General features: G+C 48.2%; 1 protein-coding gene across 1 annotated transcript in view; it reads right to left on the bottom strand.

Moving 5' to 3' along the window:
• OSBPL1A (oxysterol binding protein like 1A) overlaps positions 1–3,056 on the bottom strand; it is a 537,997-nt gene extending 534,941 nt beyond the window's left edge. The window contains exon 1 of the mRNA XM_063923609.1: positions 2,911–3,056. The gene's annotated coding sequence lies outside the window, so the exon portion shown is untranslated. The remainder of the gene's footprint in view (positions 1–2,910) is intronic.
• Positions 3,057–16,306: the final 13,250 nt, after the last annotated feature.

The following is a 16,306-nucleotide window of genomic DNA, read 5'->3' as shown; positions in this document are numbered from 1 at the left end:
TTATCATACAGTCACTGCGGAGGGACTTTTTTGAACTCCCAATAATAACAACAGATATATATTTGTAATAACGATGTGCAGCCTCCCTCGTCCGGGCCCCCTCATCTCTAGTCGCAGCAGTGTAGAGACTGAGGGGGACATGTACTAAGAAGTGATAAAAGTGGGGAAGTGAGCGAGTAGAGGAGCTGCCCATGGCAACCAATCAGCTGTTCTGTATACTTTTATAGTATGCAAATTATAATTGTTACGTCAATGCTGATTGATTGCCATGGGCAGCTTCTCCACTTTTATCACTGCTTAGTACATGTCCCTCATAGACACTTAAATGCACATGCAAAATCTCCAGAAACATGGCTCGCTAGCCATTTACCCACTACGTCTGTAATGCACATAAGCAAATCGCCAGGTAAATGGGCGTGGCTCCATTTACAGGTAATTTAAACAGGGCTTGAGACTCCGGAGGGGCGAGTATTAGAAAAAAAATGGGTGCAGCGTGTGCGATGTGGGTCTGGACATGCACCGCACACACTTCACTTATTATAAATACTCCAGCGACTTCAGTATAATTGCTAATTCTCCTCCTAAACGAAAACTGTAGAGTACAATAAGGTGCCCCCTGCTCCAGGCAAAGTTGGGCGGACCTGTGTGCGCTGATGACTACACATCCCTAATGCGGACCGTCTTCACACTGCATACTTATGACTGCAGAACAGGGATGCCTTTTTGAACCTGACCCAGTGGGACTGTTTGTGCTGGTGAACATTCAAATAAGGACACTATATGGAGCTGACTGATCGAACACTACAGCCCTAATACACATTAACATACCCGCACTAAAGAGACATCCACCTGTATTGCCATCTGCTTTGATACATTACCCTCCTCATTTTGGCACTATTACAGTATGCACATTATTGAAATTCCAACTACAGTTTAAACCAGTAACTAAGTGGAACCATACGGGCGTTGAGACTGACTGCATGAGAACTGAGTCTCCACCCGTCTGATGAACTGGCGGTGGCATTGGAATTGGGGGGGGGCAAGGGGGCAGCATGCCCCCTCGCCCTCAAAATATGACAGGCGCAGGTGCTGGTGAGCACTTACCTCCAATACCTTCAGTGACTTGTTGTTGTTTTTTTAAAGTCTGCTGCCACAGCGTGCTATGCTGTGCGCTTTCCAAGCTGGCTCTTCACTGATGCATTACTGGGAGGAGGCAGGGATGTTCCAGCAGGCTCAGCATGGCCACATCACCTCCCAGTAATGCATCAGTGAAGAGGCGCTTGGACAGCGCACAGCATAGAATGCTGTGGCTCTGCGGCAGCAGACTTTTTTTTTTTTTTTTTTTTTAAACAAGTCACCGCAGGTATCGGAGGTAATCGCTCCCCCGCACTGGGGGTGGGGATTGGGGGGAGCGCCAATATGTATGTTTTTCTGCGCCCCCCCCCCCCAAACCTCAAAACATTCTGGCGTCCCTGTGAACTGGTAACTATGGGGGTCATTCCTAGTTGATCGCTAGCTGACGTTCGCAGCGCAGCTATCAGGCTAAAAAACTGCAATTCTGCACATGTGTATGCACCGCAATGCGCACACGCGACGTACAGATACAAAAGGCATTTGTTGTTTTGCACAGGTTCTAGCGAAGTTTTCAGTCGCACTGACGGCCGCAAGAAGATTGACAGGAAGGGGGCGTTTCTGGGTGTCAACTGACCGTTTTCAGGGAGTGTTTGCAAAAATGAGGGCGTGTCTGAAAAAACGCACGCGTCGCTGGGCGGGTGTATGACATCAAATCCGGACACGAATAGGCTGAAGTGATCGCAAGCGATGAGTAGGTTCAGAGCTACTCAGAAACTGCACAAACTGTTTTTTCAGATCTCACCTGCACATGCGTTTGCACTTCTGCTAAGCTAAAATACACTCCCCAGTGGGCGGCGGCATAACGTTTGCACGGCTTTAACTAGCTAGCGATCAACTCGGAATGACCCCCTATATCCATTCATGTTATTTGGCATTTCTTATGGTGCAACAGCACATCCAACATGCGGTTATAAGCCCAGATTTTCCACACCTAATGAGCATATTGCTAATTTGCATTAGTAAATAACCTTGCTAATATGAATGGTAAAAATTCACTGCCTATTTTATGTGATTGTATAGTCTTTATTGTGTATTAAATATTGTTTTAACATAATTTGCAATTGTCTATGCATTATTAAGCGCCACCATAATAGTTTCTGGTTTACATTGTTAATTACGAGAGATCGGCTCTCTCTCCATTAGGTGGCTGCTGATTTGCATAACCATCTACTCGCCCACAGGAATAGAGCCATTTAACCCTAAACCTCCCTTTAGTGACTTCAGTATTATTGCCAATTCTCCTCCTAAACGAAAAGTGTACAGTACAATAACGTACCCCCTGCTCCAGGCAAAGTTAGAAGGGTTCCTTTGGCTACCAATACCAGAGAAAGTAACGTATTTTATTATTCATACTATAATATACACTGCCAACAGGGGGCGCTCCTGGAATGACTCCAGTAACTGCACCGTCCCACAATAAAAGTAACAGAAGATAACATAAGGTGTGCCCTGTAAGGAGCTGCTGCTGCGGATGTAGCGCATGGCCACTGTCATCATGTCAGGCGGCTGTCTAGTGTTTGACAGTACACTCTCACTTGTTGGTCACGCAGCAGCTCAGTCATGTGACATTGCACAATCACAATATCACATTAGGGACACGCTACACACAGAGACTACGTCCATCTATAACACATATATCACGCAATTAATGCACAACTGTGGACAAGTGTGCAGCAGAGTGCCCCAGGAACACTGTATGGTGTATTATTGTGTAACATGGTCCGTGCTGCTGCCGTTGCCCAGGCTGCAGTGTGTACAGTCAGAGTGAGCACTTACCAGAGACAACGCTCCTCAGCAACGTTATATATACAGTGTTACCCGGCGTCACACAGCCTCCCCAGCCCGGGCACACACAGGCGGCAGCAGCGAGCAGGGATGGAGCCTGGGGAGGAGACAGAGAGAGTTCCCTCCTCCTCACACATGGCTGGTATTATGTGCATAGTGCTTCCTGTGTATCTCCCTAATGGGAGCAGCTGGGGCGGAGACGGTGTAATGTGCGCTGCTGAAGTTGAATGATTCTCTCTGCCAGTGATGAAACATTCTTAGAGATTTCTTAAGTTATTGTACAAATCTCCCATCTGTACAACAACATACTTGCATTGCAATAGATCTAAATATACAGTATTAATATTAAGGCAAAATATCCTTTACTGTTGCTGCTTATACGGGGTCATCCAGTTTTGCAGATTTCTACAACATTGCCCAGCAAGCACTGGAAGTGTGGATCCACATTGGCCATCAAAAGTTGTGCTGAACAAATGCAATCTGTATTTTCATCTTTCCCAATGCAAACTGCAGCCAACCTGTGTTTGTATTCTATATGGTCAACATCACATTAATACGGGGACACAATCTGCGTGTTCCTTCTTTATGTAACTATGGGGCTATTTCAGAGCCGATTGTAGATGTGCTAAATGTAGCACATCAATGATCAGCAGGGCCATTTCTAGCCAATTTGGCTCCCAGTGCGAGATTTAAAAATGCGCCCCCCCATTTACATAAGAAAAAATGCGCCCCCCCCCCACAGATATAAAGAGGAAAAGTACGCTCCCGGCAAGGGGGCATGACCTCTTTAAAATGGGCGTGGCTTTGTTAAGATGGGCGTGGCCTCGTCTGATATCATCACGGCCACCACAGGAAAGAAAAAAAAAAGTCCTCATTTTACACATTACAGCAGGCAAGTGTCTCCATTTTACACAGCACGGTAGGCAAGTGTCCCCATTTTACACAGCACGGTAGACAAATGTCCCCATTTTACACATTGCGGCAGGCACGTGCCCCCATTTTACACATTGTGACAGGAAAGTGTCCCCATTTTACACATTGTGACAGGAAAGTGTCCCCATTTTACACATTGCGGCAGGCACATGCCCCCATTTTACACATTGCGGCAGGAAAGTGTCCCCATTTTACACATTGCGGCAGGCACGTGCCCCCATTTTACACAGTACAACAGGCAAGTGTCCCCATTTTACACATTGCGGCAGGCACGTGCCCCCATTTTACACAGCATGGCAGGCACGTGCCCCCATTTTACACAGCATGGCAGGCAAGTGTCCCCATTTTACACATTGCGGCAGGAAAGTGTCCCCATTTTACACATTGCGGCAGGAAAGTGTCCCCATTTTACACAGCACGGTAGGCAAGTGTCCCCATTTTACACATTGCGGCAGGCACGTGCCCCCATTTTACACATTGCGGCAGGAAAGTGTCCCCATTTTACACATTGCGGCAGGCACGTGCCCCCATTTTACACAGTACAACAGGCAAGTGTCCCCATTTTACACATTGCGGCAGGCACGTGCCCCCATTTTACATAGTACAACAGGCAAGTGTCCCCACTTTACACATTGCGGCAGGCACGTGCCCCCATTTTACACAGCATGGCAGGAAAGTGTCCCCATTTTACACATTGTGGCAGGAAAGTGTCCCCATTTTACACATTGCGGCAGGCACGTGCCCCCATTTTACACAGTACAACAGGCAAGTGTCCCCACTTTACACATTGCGGCAGGCACGTGCCCCCATTTTACACAGTACAACAGGCAAGTGTCCCCACTTTACACATTGCGGCAGGAAAGTGTCCCCATTTTACACATTGCGGCAGGAAAGATGCCCCATTTTACACATTGCGGCAGGAAAGTGTCCCCATTTTACCAATTGCGGTAGGCACGTGCCCCCATTTTACACAGCATGGCAGGCAAGTGACCCCATTTTACACATTGTGGCAGGAAAGATGCCCCATTTTACACATTGCGGCAGGAAAGTGTCCCCATTTTACCAATTGCGGCAGGCACGTGCCCCCATTTTACACAGCATGGCAGGCAAGTGACCCCATTTTACACATTGCGGCAGGCACGTGCCCCCATTTTACACATTCCGGCAGGCAAGTGTCCCTATTTTACACATTACGGCAGGCAAGTGTCCCCATTTTACACATTGCGGCAGGCACGTGCCCCCATTTTACATAGTACAACAGGCAAGTGTCCCCATTTTACACATTCCGCCAGGCAAGTGTCCCCATTTTACACATTCCGGCAGACAAGAGTCCCCATTTTACATATTACGGCAGACAGGTGTCCCCATTTTACACATTCCGGCAGGCAAGCGTCCCCATTTTACATATTCCGGCAGACAAGTGTCCCCATTTTACACAGTACGGCAGGTGGGGGGTGGGGGGGGGGGGGGGAGGGAGAGAGAGAGAGGGAGAGGGGCTGACTTACATTTGAAGCGGTTCTTCCCGCTCTTCAGCCGCCTCTCCCTCGTCTGCGCAGCGCTGGCCGGCTTGGCTCCCCTTCTCCCTCCTCCCGAGTGCCCAGCAAACGCGTCATTCCACGAAACCCCGCCCCCCAAGCTGGGCACTCTGGAGGAGAGGGGAGGGTGGTTTGAAAGTGCCGCGGCGGGCGCCCCGCAAGAAACGGCACTGATGATCAGTTACCCTGACATGCAGGGTGCCGCCCAGCACAGGGCTAGTCCGACCCACATGTCAGGCCCTACTCCCCCCCCCCCCCCCTCGCACAAGTACAAAAGTATTGCACAGCTTTTGCATACCCTCCAACATTTTACACATAAAAATCGGTACAAATGCGAAACGGGGGCATGGCCATATCCATTTTCCTACACTTTCAATGGAAGTTTGGAGAGCCACAAATAGGTACAGACCATAAAAAGGTACTGTACCTGCTAAAAATGTACAGTTGGAGGGTATGCTTTTATACTTGACAAGTAGCTCCCTTCCTGTGCGCTGGCATGAAGCTACTTGTCGCATCCCTGGTCGCTGCGTGTGACGTCACGCAACCACCGAGCCCCACCCCCTGCACGGTCCGGGCATGCCTGCCTTGCACGGACCGCGCCCCCCAAAACAGCTGGCAAACGCCGCCAGCCCACCTAGCGAAGGCCTCTGCCTGTCAATCAGGCAGAGGCGATCGCTGGGCTGAGATGCCGATAGCACAGCGGCGCCGGCAGATGTGCAGCAGTGATCAGGTCTGAATTAGCCCCTATAACCTCTAAAGGTGGGTACACACTAATAGATATATCTGACGATCAACTGATCTGCAGATATATCTATGGAATGATCAGGCAGTGTGTTGAGCATACTCACTGCCCGATCTGTCGGGGACTGACGTCATGAACTGGGCGGGCGTGTACACATGCCCGCCCAGTTCAGCTGTCAATCACCGCCGGCTGCCGCAGCATGTGTACGGGCGGGCGGGCGGCCGACCGCCCGTACACACACAGCGATGCGCCAATTTATTGGTAGATATATTGGCCATCGGCTGTGCTGCGGGGCCGACGTGATATGTCTGTGAATGACAGAGTTCACAGACATATCGACCGTACACACGGACCAGTGATATATCAGCCGTTCAATATAACGGGCGATACAGATGAGTCCACATTTATCTTGACCTTTAATAGGATGAACTGAGACTGGGCATTCGGATTTAGGGGGTAATTCTGAGTTGATTGCAACAGGAACTTTGTTAGCAGTTGGGCAAAACCATGTGCACTGCAGGGGAGGCAGATATAACATGTGCAGAGAGAGTTAGATTTGGGTGGGGTGTGTTCAATCTGCAATCTAAATTGCAGTGTAAAAATAAAGCAGCCAGTATTTACTCTGCACAGAAACAAAATAACCCTCCCAAATCTAACTCTCTCTGCACATATTATATCTGCCTCCCCTGCAGTGCACATGGTTTTGCCCAACTGCTAACAAAGTTCCTGCTGCGATCAACTCAGAATTACCCCCTTAATCCCCTGCTGTAATTACTTAATCTCCTGCTGTATTATTCTCTGTATTGTATTGCAGCTGAGAACAATAGATGAAGGGTTTATGTTAATAAACCATGTTGTGCCTAGGCGCAGCAAAGAGGTCAAGATAAACGAGGACTCATCTGTATATCGGCCAGTGTGTACGGGCCTTAACTGTCCCTACTTATGCAGGACAGACCTGATTTTAAGGCTCTGTTCCAGGCAGTTAGGAGGTACACTGTATACACTGCTGCATTGTGGTGAATGGGTGTTGTATGCACACAACTGTCACTGGTGAGCAGGGCTACCATCAGAAATTGTGGGGCCCGGGACTAACAAAATAGGCACCCCTCTGAAAAAAAGAAATAAAAAAAAAAGATATATTAAAAAAATAAAATAAGACTTCCGGTGGGCGGGGCATCGAGTATGGCCGCCTTTTAACTCCTCTCCCGAGTTAGAGATCTATAATCTGCCTGCATCCCCCACTCTGGGGTAAATCTTGGGGTCACTAAACACCTATACGGGCTCTAGAAGTGCTGCTGAGTTGGATGACCCCTATATCTCCCCGGGATTCGTTTTAGCCACCGGAGTCTGGCCACAAATTGTGATGGCCCGCATGAACACCGATGTTGGCGCGAACAAGATGGCGGTGACGGGCCAGTAGCGGGCTCACCCTATTCCTACCTGCTTAGCTGGCATCAGGCGGATACCAGCTGTCGGGTGCGGACCGCTGAAGAGAGACAGTCTGTGGGAGGACCGGACCTTTGCGGGACCCGCGGGAGTGACTGACCTGGTTGCCGCTCGGGGGACCTCGGGGCTTGGGACTCTGCTTGCCCTCTGACCCGGATCCTGCTGCCAGATGATGTGAGGGAGCCGCCGATCGTATGGAGCAGTGGCTGCGGCGAAGAGGAGACCCTTTCTGCCCCGTTCTGTCCGGCGAGTCTGGCGTGGCTGCACGGCTCTGACGGCGGATCGGCTTCCCCTAACCCTAGCTGTTAAGCCGCGCCGGGAGCTGAGCGGCGCTCGGCCCGGATCCTGCGGGCGTGGGGAGCGGAGAGGCCGCTGCAACGGAGAGGAATCCCTCGTCACCCATCCTGCCTGACACGATAGACGCAGCTGCAGAGCTTGGACGGCGGGTCGGTTTCTCCTGGCCTGGGCTGCTGGGCGGCGCTGGGGGCTGCACGAGCGCGATCGCTCTCGGGGGGGGACCCCATACAGTGCTGCGGCGGGGAAGCAACCCTAATTCTGTGAGCTGGCTGGGCGCTTGATCTGGGGTACCCACTTGGAGACTTGCCCCCTGCGCTGACTTTCCGGCACGGACCCTGCGGGTTCTTTGCCCGGACCCCGGGGCTCCCGCGTTCGAGTGACTGGCACCATACCTAAAGAGCTGCTGCTGGGTGTCCCTGACGTTGAGGGCTACTGTCGGGGTGTGTGGGATCCCTTATTGCCGAGGACCCTTTGTGCTTAGCTGGAGGCCCACGACCCTGCTGTAAGTTCTGCCTCTCCCGGCCCGGGCGGATGGATCGTGCTGGAAACGAACGCTAGCCGCAGGGAGGATCTTTGGCCCTGTACCGGCGGGCGCATTGCCCGACTCTCTGGGACGGACACGCTGCTGTTCCTGAGGACGGAGGTGGTGATCGACGACTTGTGTTTGCACGGTGCCTAAGACGACAGCGCCTGTTGCCGTCTGGGTGCTGGGGATCGGAGCTTGGACTTTGCTGTCGGGGCTGTTTCTCGCCTGCAGGGCCTTGTGCCCGCCAAAGGTACTAACATTGTTTGTCTCCCCTACTGTCTTATACTAACGTCCTCCCTCTGTTTTTTCACTTTACTCCACTCTTGGTACCACCCCCTCATGTGTGAGCCATTTCCCCCCCTTGCAAAACATTCCTCTCCTCCCTAATCAAACTTACCCTCACTCGCATCCCTCTCTATTGCTTCCCTCTGTTCAAGAGCCTCTTACTTGTTCCCGAAGGAGACTGGCCCCCTACCTGGGCTTTCACGGGTCCCTGTTTCTTCTGGTACCACGATGGAGGAGTACTGACATTTTCTATGGAATGTGTTGCCGCGGTCCCTATCGGGGTGCCTCCCGCCTCTTCCAGCGCAGTTTAGCATCGGCTGGTGCTGTGTCAAGATATTACACTCCCCGAAGAGGACTCTGTATAATATTTCCCTGCTCTGCAACAGAGGGAATAGTGCTACCCAGTGACTCTTTGTTAGGAGTTTCACAGAGAGATTGTGTTCCTCTTCTGTATCTCTTTGATTGCTTTAGCCATATATTCAGCTCTGCTAGATCCTGAGGCAACATTTATGTACCGTTTGCAATTTTTTTTTATTTTTTTATTTTAATACTAACATGTGACGTTTGTTATTTTTATTCAGATACTCTATTCTGTATTGCTTGACATAACATATTGTTCCTAGATACATAATATATTGTTTCTAGATATATGTTTTCACTCTAGTCGAGAACTGCCGTAGTTTGTTGCCGGGGCTGCTTCATGGGCTCTCTTGCAGGTTGCGGTATGCTCTAGATAATGGGCTTGGCTTAGCACCTCCGCCCGAGCTTTATATGTAATCGCCTCTGTATTTTTGCCATTGTCCACATCGGGGGAGACACTATTTGTAGGTGACGTTGACTGTTCCATATTTCATTCCCTGGGGTATGGACAAATACCTCGACAAGACCATGCCCCCGAAACAGTCAGACACCTCTTATAAGGCAGGGAAGGGGAAAGAGCCCCTCCCTAAATCAGGCCCACCCTCCCCGGTTAGACACGGGTCGGAATCACCTAGCTTACCTAGTGACAAAACCCCTCACCTTACGGCTAAAGAGATTTCTGATTTCCTCATGCCCTTGCTTGATAAGCGATTTGACAACCTACAGGCCCGATTAGAAACGGGCTTGGCTCACATAGACTCTCATGCGACGCGTCTTACTGCATTGGAAACGAGACTGGGTGACACTGAGGACTTGGTCCAATCCTGCCAGGAGGGGATATCATCCCAACATAAATATATACAACAATTGCAGGATAAAGTTGAGGACCTGGAGAATAGATCTCGTAGGAATAACCTTCGATTTACAGGTGTTCCGGAGTCCTTGACGGGCCAAGCCCTCTCCTCATATCTTTCTGTAGACCTCCCAAACTCGTTGGGAATTATAGATGATATGGAAATCCCACATCTGGAAAGAGTCCATAAGCTGCGGGCGATACAGGACGGAGCGCGGAAGCGCTCACACCCGGTCATTGCTCGCTACTTTGACTATAGGGCCAAAGAACAGGTTCTCACAGCTTATCGTAAAACTAGAGAATTGTTAGTCAAGGGTCACAAGATCTTGATATTCCAAGACTTCTCAGCTGCAGTGGCTCAGAAAAGAAAGGAATTCTCTGAAGTTTGTTCCCATCTACATAGTAAAAACATCAGGTTTGCCTTGTTGTACCCAGCCAAACTACGGGTCACAGAGAATGGTAATCAAGTGTTTTACACGGACCCGGAAGTGGCGAGATCTCACTTTCTGACTCACAAATCCCCATCAAAGTCACCTGTTAATTAGGGTATCTGTCAGGGAGGAGCTATGGGATGATCACATCGGGTACTCCCGCCTCGGGCGGATGTGTGTTCGCCAATTATTGGTTTATTTTTCTTTCTACGGTTAATATAGTACTTTACTATGAGTGTCTACTTTTACTAATTTAGTAATTACTTTGTTGGTATTTTGTGTGCGCATCGCTAGACCTAGTTGGTGCCCACTATGGTTTTGGATGTTAAGAAAATGTTGGAAAAAAGAGTTATGAGTCATTATGGTTCACTATTGTTATTTCACATATTAGGACTGTGTTATATATTACATGTCATGCTGATGTTTATGCTGTTGAAATCGCTGATGTTCTGGCGACCTTGGATTGGGAGGGGGGCCGCCGCTGTCCGCTTGAGTTTATTGCTTACCAGTCAAGTTTCTCACTGCCCTGAGGGGATTGGGTAGCCATGCCGTCTGTAGTTTCTTCCTCATCTGAGGTACTACCCCCGAAGCCAATACAATTCATTTCTTGGAATGTAGGAGGACTTAATTCCCCAGTCAAGCGACGACGTGTGGTCACGCACCTTAAACGTTTCCACCCGGATGTGAGTTTCTTACAGGAAACTCACTGGCTGGCGGGTGAGGAAAATGTATTGCAGGCACCATGGCTTGGCCCCTGTATCGCTGCTCCCTTTCGCACAAAAGCCAGAGGGGTAGCAATACTTTTTCAGAAAAACCTTCCTGTTACTGTCCTGACAGAAATCATTGATCCCGAAGGCAGATCTATATTATGGACATAGAGCTTTTTCATACCAAATATACCCTTGTCAACTTATATGCCCCGAATGTCAATACACATACATTTATTCAGGACATTGCCCATATTCTTCTAAGCAGAACTAACTACTCCCTGATAGGGGGTGGGGATTATAACATGGTGGACGATCCTACAGTTGACAGATCACCGAGTGTGCCGAGAACTACTGACTCCCAGAGCAGACACCTATTGGCATTTCGAGACTCCTTGGACCTCTCTGACCCATGGAGATTGCTGCACCCAACTGACAAGACGCACACCCATTTATCGTTGGCACATGGAACCTTGTCTCGTATTGACAGGTTTTTAATTGCCGATGACTTAATGTCCCAGATTGCTGGGGTAGATATACTAGACATATTGATCTCCGATCATGCCCCCATCACATTAGCGCTGGCTCATCCCCAAATGCATTCGACAGATCGTATTTGGCGATTTCCACAATACCTGGCAAATTCGGAGGACTTTAAACTATACCTAACATATCATTGGACTAATTACGTTGATGACAACATAGAATATTGGGACAAACCCGAAACTTTTTGGAATGCCTCAAAGGCAGTGATGAGGGGTCATATTATTAGTTATGTCACCCAGAAAAAAAGAGATTCCAAATTGGAATACACTATTTTAAAAGCAACTATGTCTAGGACCTTTCGAACATATACTTCTAACCCAACAGAGACTACTCTTGACGAATACAAACAGGCTAGACGCCTACTTGAAACCTACTTAGCCACCCAAGCGAAACATTCCTTAGATTTCACCAAAAATAAATTTTATAGAGGGGGCAATAAGGCTGGTAGGTTATTGGCGGGCATTTCTAGACCCCCACGAAAACGTCATGTTATAGCAACAATGCATCACCCTAGGTCCGGCCGGGTTATCACAAAGTCTCAATAAATAGTAGAACAATTTCATTCCTACTTTCAGTCCTTGTTTCAATCGACACAAATAGATACTGATATACAAACACAGTTGCTCACAGATGACGTATTGCCCCCCCTGACCAGAGACCAGAGAGAAGCCCTTGTGGGTCCTATAACGGCGGAGGAAATTAACACCGCCATTTCCAATTTGCCCCATGGTAAGTCCCCAGGCCCAGATGGCTTGTCGGGCAATTATTACCGCATGTTACAGGCCCAAATTGTCCCTTCATTACTGGAATTGTTTCACGCAATACACGAACGGAGTTCCCCATCCCCGCTTTTTAATGAAGCCTTTATTACACTTATCCCTAAACCTGATAGGGACACCAATTTCCTTTCCTCCTACAGACCAATTAGTCTCCTAAATGTAGACTACAAACTACTAGCCAAGATAATGGCGACGCGGCTCCAATCCATTCTCCCTGATATTCTTACCACGACACAAATGGGTTTTGTGACTGGCAGACATGCGGTTAAGGCAATCCGCATGGCACTGGCGGCGGTAGCGGCGTCCCAGTCTCCCTGCACAGACTCAAACATGCTTCTTAGCCTCGATGCCAATAAGGCTTTTGATATGGTACTATGGCCACATTTGTTTGCTGTGTTGGAGAGAAGGGGGTTTGATACGAGTTTTATTAACTATATACAATATATCTACAACGCTCCATCTGCCTCCCTATTAATTAACGGGATCAGAGGACAACGATTCTTTTTGGAAATGGGAACCCGTCAAGGATGCCCTCTATCGCCTCTGCTATTTAACGTGGCCCTCGACCCGCTGCTTAGGACATTGCAGGATTGGTCTGTTTTTAGAGGTATAACAGTGGGTGGTCAGGAAATTAAACTTTCAGCTTTCGCTGACGATATCCTTCTTTATATATCGGACCCCAAACATTCCCTTACTCAGATTTTGGACAAGATTCAATTATTCGGCCACATTTCGGGTTTTAGTATTAATATGGACAAATCTAAAGCCTTGTTGTTGTGTGGCACTGTGACGTGTCCGACTTGGGCCACACGTTTCCCCTTACATTGGGTGTCCACATACATTATATACTTGGGTATTAAGGTTCCACGTTATATTTCAGAACTATACAAACTCAACATACATAAGGTAATACACACTCTAACCGATGATATTAAGAGATGGGAGCATCTTCCATTGTCATATCTTGGTAGGGCTAGCCTCTTAAAAATGGTGGCTATACCACGCATACTGTACCCCTTGCAAACGCTTCCCATACTGTTGACGAAGCAGGACTCACAACAGATTAATAAACTTATTAGAACCTTCATATGGAAGGGGGGCCGAGCACGTATCGCTTTGCACAAGCTTGCTCAACCTAAATCCAATGGGGGTATAAATTTTCCAGATGTAGTGGTCTATAATCATGCTGCTCTCTTGAGACACTTAAGGGACTGGTTGCAGAACAGCTCTATCTATACGAATACATCCCTCGAACAGTGCTTCTTACCGACTGTAGCCCTGACATGTTTCCTCCATCAGCATGACTGGGAAATACCTGATCATATTCGGTCTAACCCTCTTCTTTGGTCCACTAGGAAAATGTGGCACATACTGCGACATGATGCGAAATTGAACCCATACCAATCCTTACACTTACCCCTGATTAAAAACCCGAACTTTTTAGACGGCATGGCTGCCCATCCTTTCAAAATGTGGAGGGAGGATGGTATAACGTCAATTCGCTCATTGGTATCTGTGGAAGACCACCGTCTGCTCACCCTTTCAGAGGTCTCAGCGAGGCATGATGTGATTGCTTCGTCTCCCCCTTCCATTTCTACAGACACAATTCTATGTCAGGCATGTCCTTACACACTTTGCGGATGGGGACTGGACCAACCCTCTGGATAACCTTTTAACACACCCTGTACCGAGTTATAAGGCCATTTCCATCCACTACACTTTCTTGAGAAAAATATTAGATCACGCCACTGTGAGGGGTGGTATGTCCACATGGTTGGCTCACTTTCCTGGTCTGACCATACCAATTATGGAAAAATCGTTACTTTACTCCCGAAAAGTCCTCCCAGCAAGCATGTACACTGAATTGTTTCTTAATGTGTATCACAACACTTACTTATCCCCATTGCGGCGCTTCCATATGGGAGCGACTGACTCACATTCTTGTCCAAAATGTCATCAGAGTGAAGCGGATACCTTTCATTGTTTGTGGGCATGTCCGATTGTGCAATACTTTTGGAATGTAGTTAGGAGATATGCGGAGGCAAACCTAATAACCTATGTGCCCTTTACCCCCGAATGGGCAGTTTTGGGTATCATTGATCCTGCCCTCCGCATGCCGTCGGAATGTAAAAAACTACTGAGAGCCTTAAGAGCGGCGGGGAAAAAGACAATATTACAGGGGTGGATAAATAGTACACCACCACAGATACCACTATTTTTAAATAAGCTACATCATATATTCAAGATGGACTGGGTGGAGGCCATTGTAGATAAAGGTAAACAAGTGGAACAATTTTTTCACCTGTGGGAATCCCCCCTTACTACACGTCTAAACATTCATAACAGCCTCAAAAACACCACATGGTACCTGACTAGATTGGCTACACAGGAACAACCTATATCCTTGGTCTAGGTGCGGGCGGCTGTGGCGGTATCCCTCTTGGTTGCCTATACTGTATACAATACCACTAGCATGATAACTGTTGATTTTTTTGAAAACTACTGTCTTTATTATTAGATATTGTAGAAGAAATTGATGTACACCTTTTGACTTTAATATCTGTGTACTTTTACTTTATGATCTATGTACATCTTGTGATTTTCATGATGTCTCAATAAAAAATGCAAGAAAAAATAAAAATAAAAATAAGAATTTACTCACCGGTAATTCTATTTCTCGTAGTCCGTAGTGGATGCTGGGACTCCGTAAGGACCATGGGGTATAGCGGCTCCGCAGGAGACTGGGCACAACTAAAAGAAAGCCTTTGGTCTAACTGGTGTGCACTGGCTCCTCCCCCTATAACCCTCCTCCAGACCTCAGTTAGGATACTGTGCCCGGAAGAGCTGACACAATAAGGAAGGATTTTGAATCCCGGGTAAGACTCATACCAGCCACACCAATCACACCGTATAACTCGTGATACAATACCCAGTTAACAGTATGACAACAACTGAGCCTCTCAACAGATGGCTCAACAATAACCCTTTAGTTAAACAATAACTATATACAAGTATTGCAGACAATCCGCACTTGGGATGGGCGCCCAGCATCCACTACGGACTACGAGAAATAGAATTACCGGTGAGAAAATTCTTATTTTCTCTGACGTCCTAAGTGGATGCTGGGACTCCGTAAGGACCATGGGGATTATACCAAAGCTCCCAAACGGGCGGGAGAGTGCGGATGACTCTGCAGCACCGAATGGGCAAACTCAAGGTCCTCCTCAGCCAGGGTGTCAAACTTGTAGAATTTAGCAAATGTGTTTGACCCCGACCAAGTAGCTGCTCGGCAAAGTTGTAGAGCCGAGACCCCTCGGGCAGCCGCCCAAGAAGAGCCCACCTTCCTTGTGGAATGGGCTTTCACTGATTTAGGATGCGGCAGTCCAGCCGCAGAATGTGCAAGCTGAATCGTACTACAGATCCAGCGAGCAATAGTCTGCTTTGAAGCAGGTGCACCCAACTTGTTGGGCGCATACAGGATAAATAGCGAGTCAGTCTTTCTGACTCCAGCTGTCCTGGAAACATACATTTTCAGGGCCCTGACTACGTCCAACAACTTGGAAGCCTCCAAGTCTTTAGTAGCCGCAGGCACCACGATAGGTTGGTTCAGATGAAAGGCTGATACCACCTTAGGGAGAAATTGGGGACGAGTCCTCAACTCTGCCCTATCCATATGGAAAATCAGATAAGGGCTTTTACATGACAAAGCCGCCAATTCTGATACATGCCTGGCCGAAGCCAAGGCCAACAACATGACCACTTTCCACGTGAGATATTTCAATTCCACGGTTTTAAGTGGCTCAAACCAATGTGACTTTAGGAAATCCAACACCACGTTGAGATCCCAAGGTGCCACTGGAGGCACAAAAGGGGGCTGAATATGCAGCACTCCCTTAACAAAAGTCTGAACTTCAGGCAGTGAAGCCAGTTCTCTCTGGAAGAAAATC

The sequence above is a fragment of the Pseudophryne corroboree genome, chromosome 5 (assembly GCF_028390025.1).
Source record: "Pseudophryne corroboree isolate aPseCor3 chromosome 5, aPseCor3.hap2, whole genome shotgun sequence".
NCBI classification, from domain to species: domain Eukaryota; kingdom Metazoa; phylum Chordata; class Amphibia; order Anura; family Myobatrachidae; genus Pseudophryne; species Pseudophryne corroboree.
Note: the sequence above shows the minus strand (reverse complement) of the source record. Positions and strands in the feature narration are given on the sequence as shown.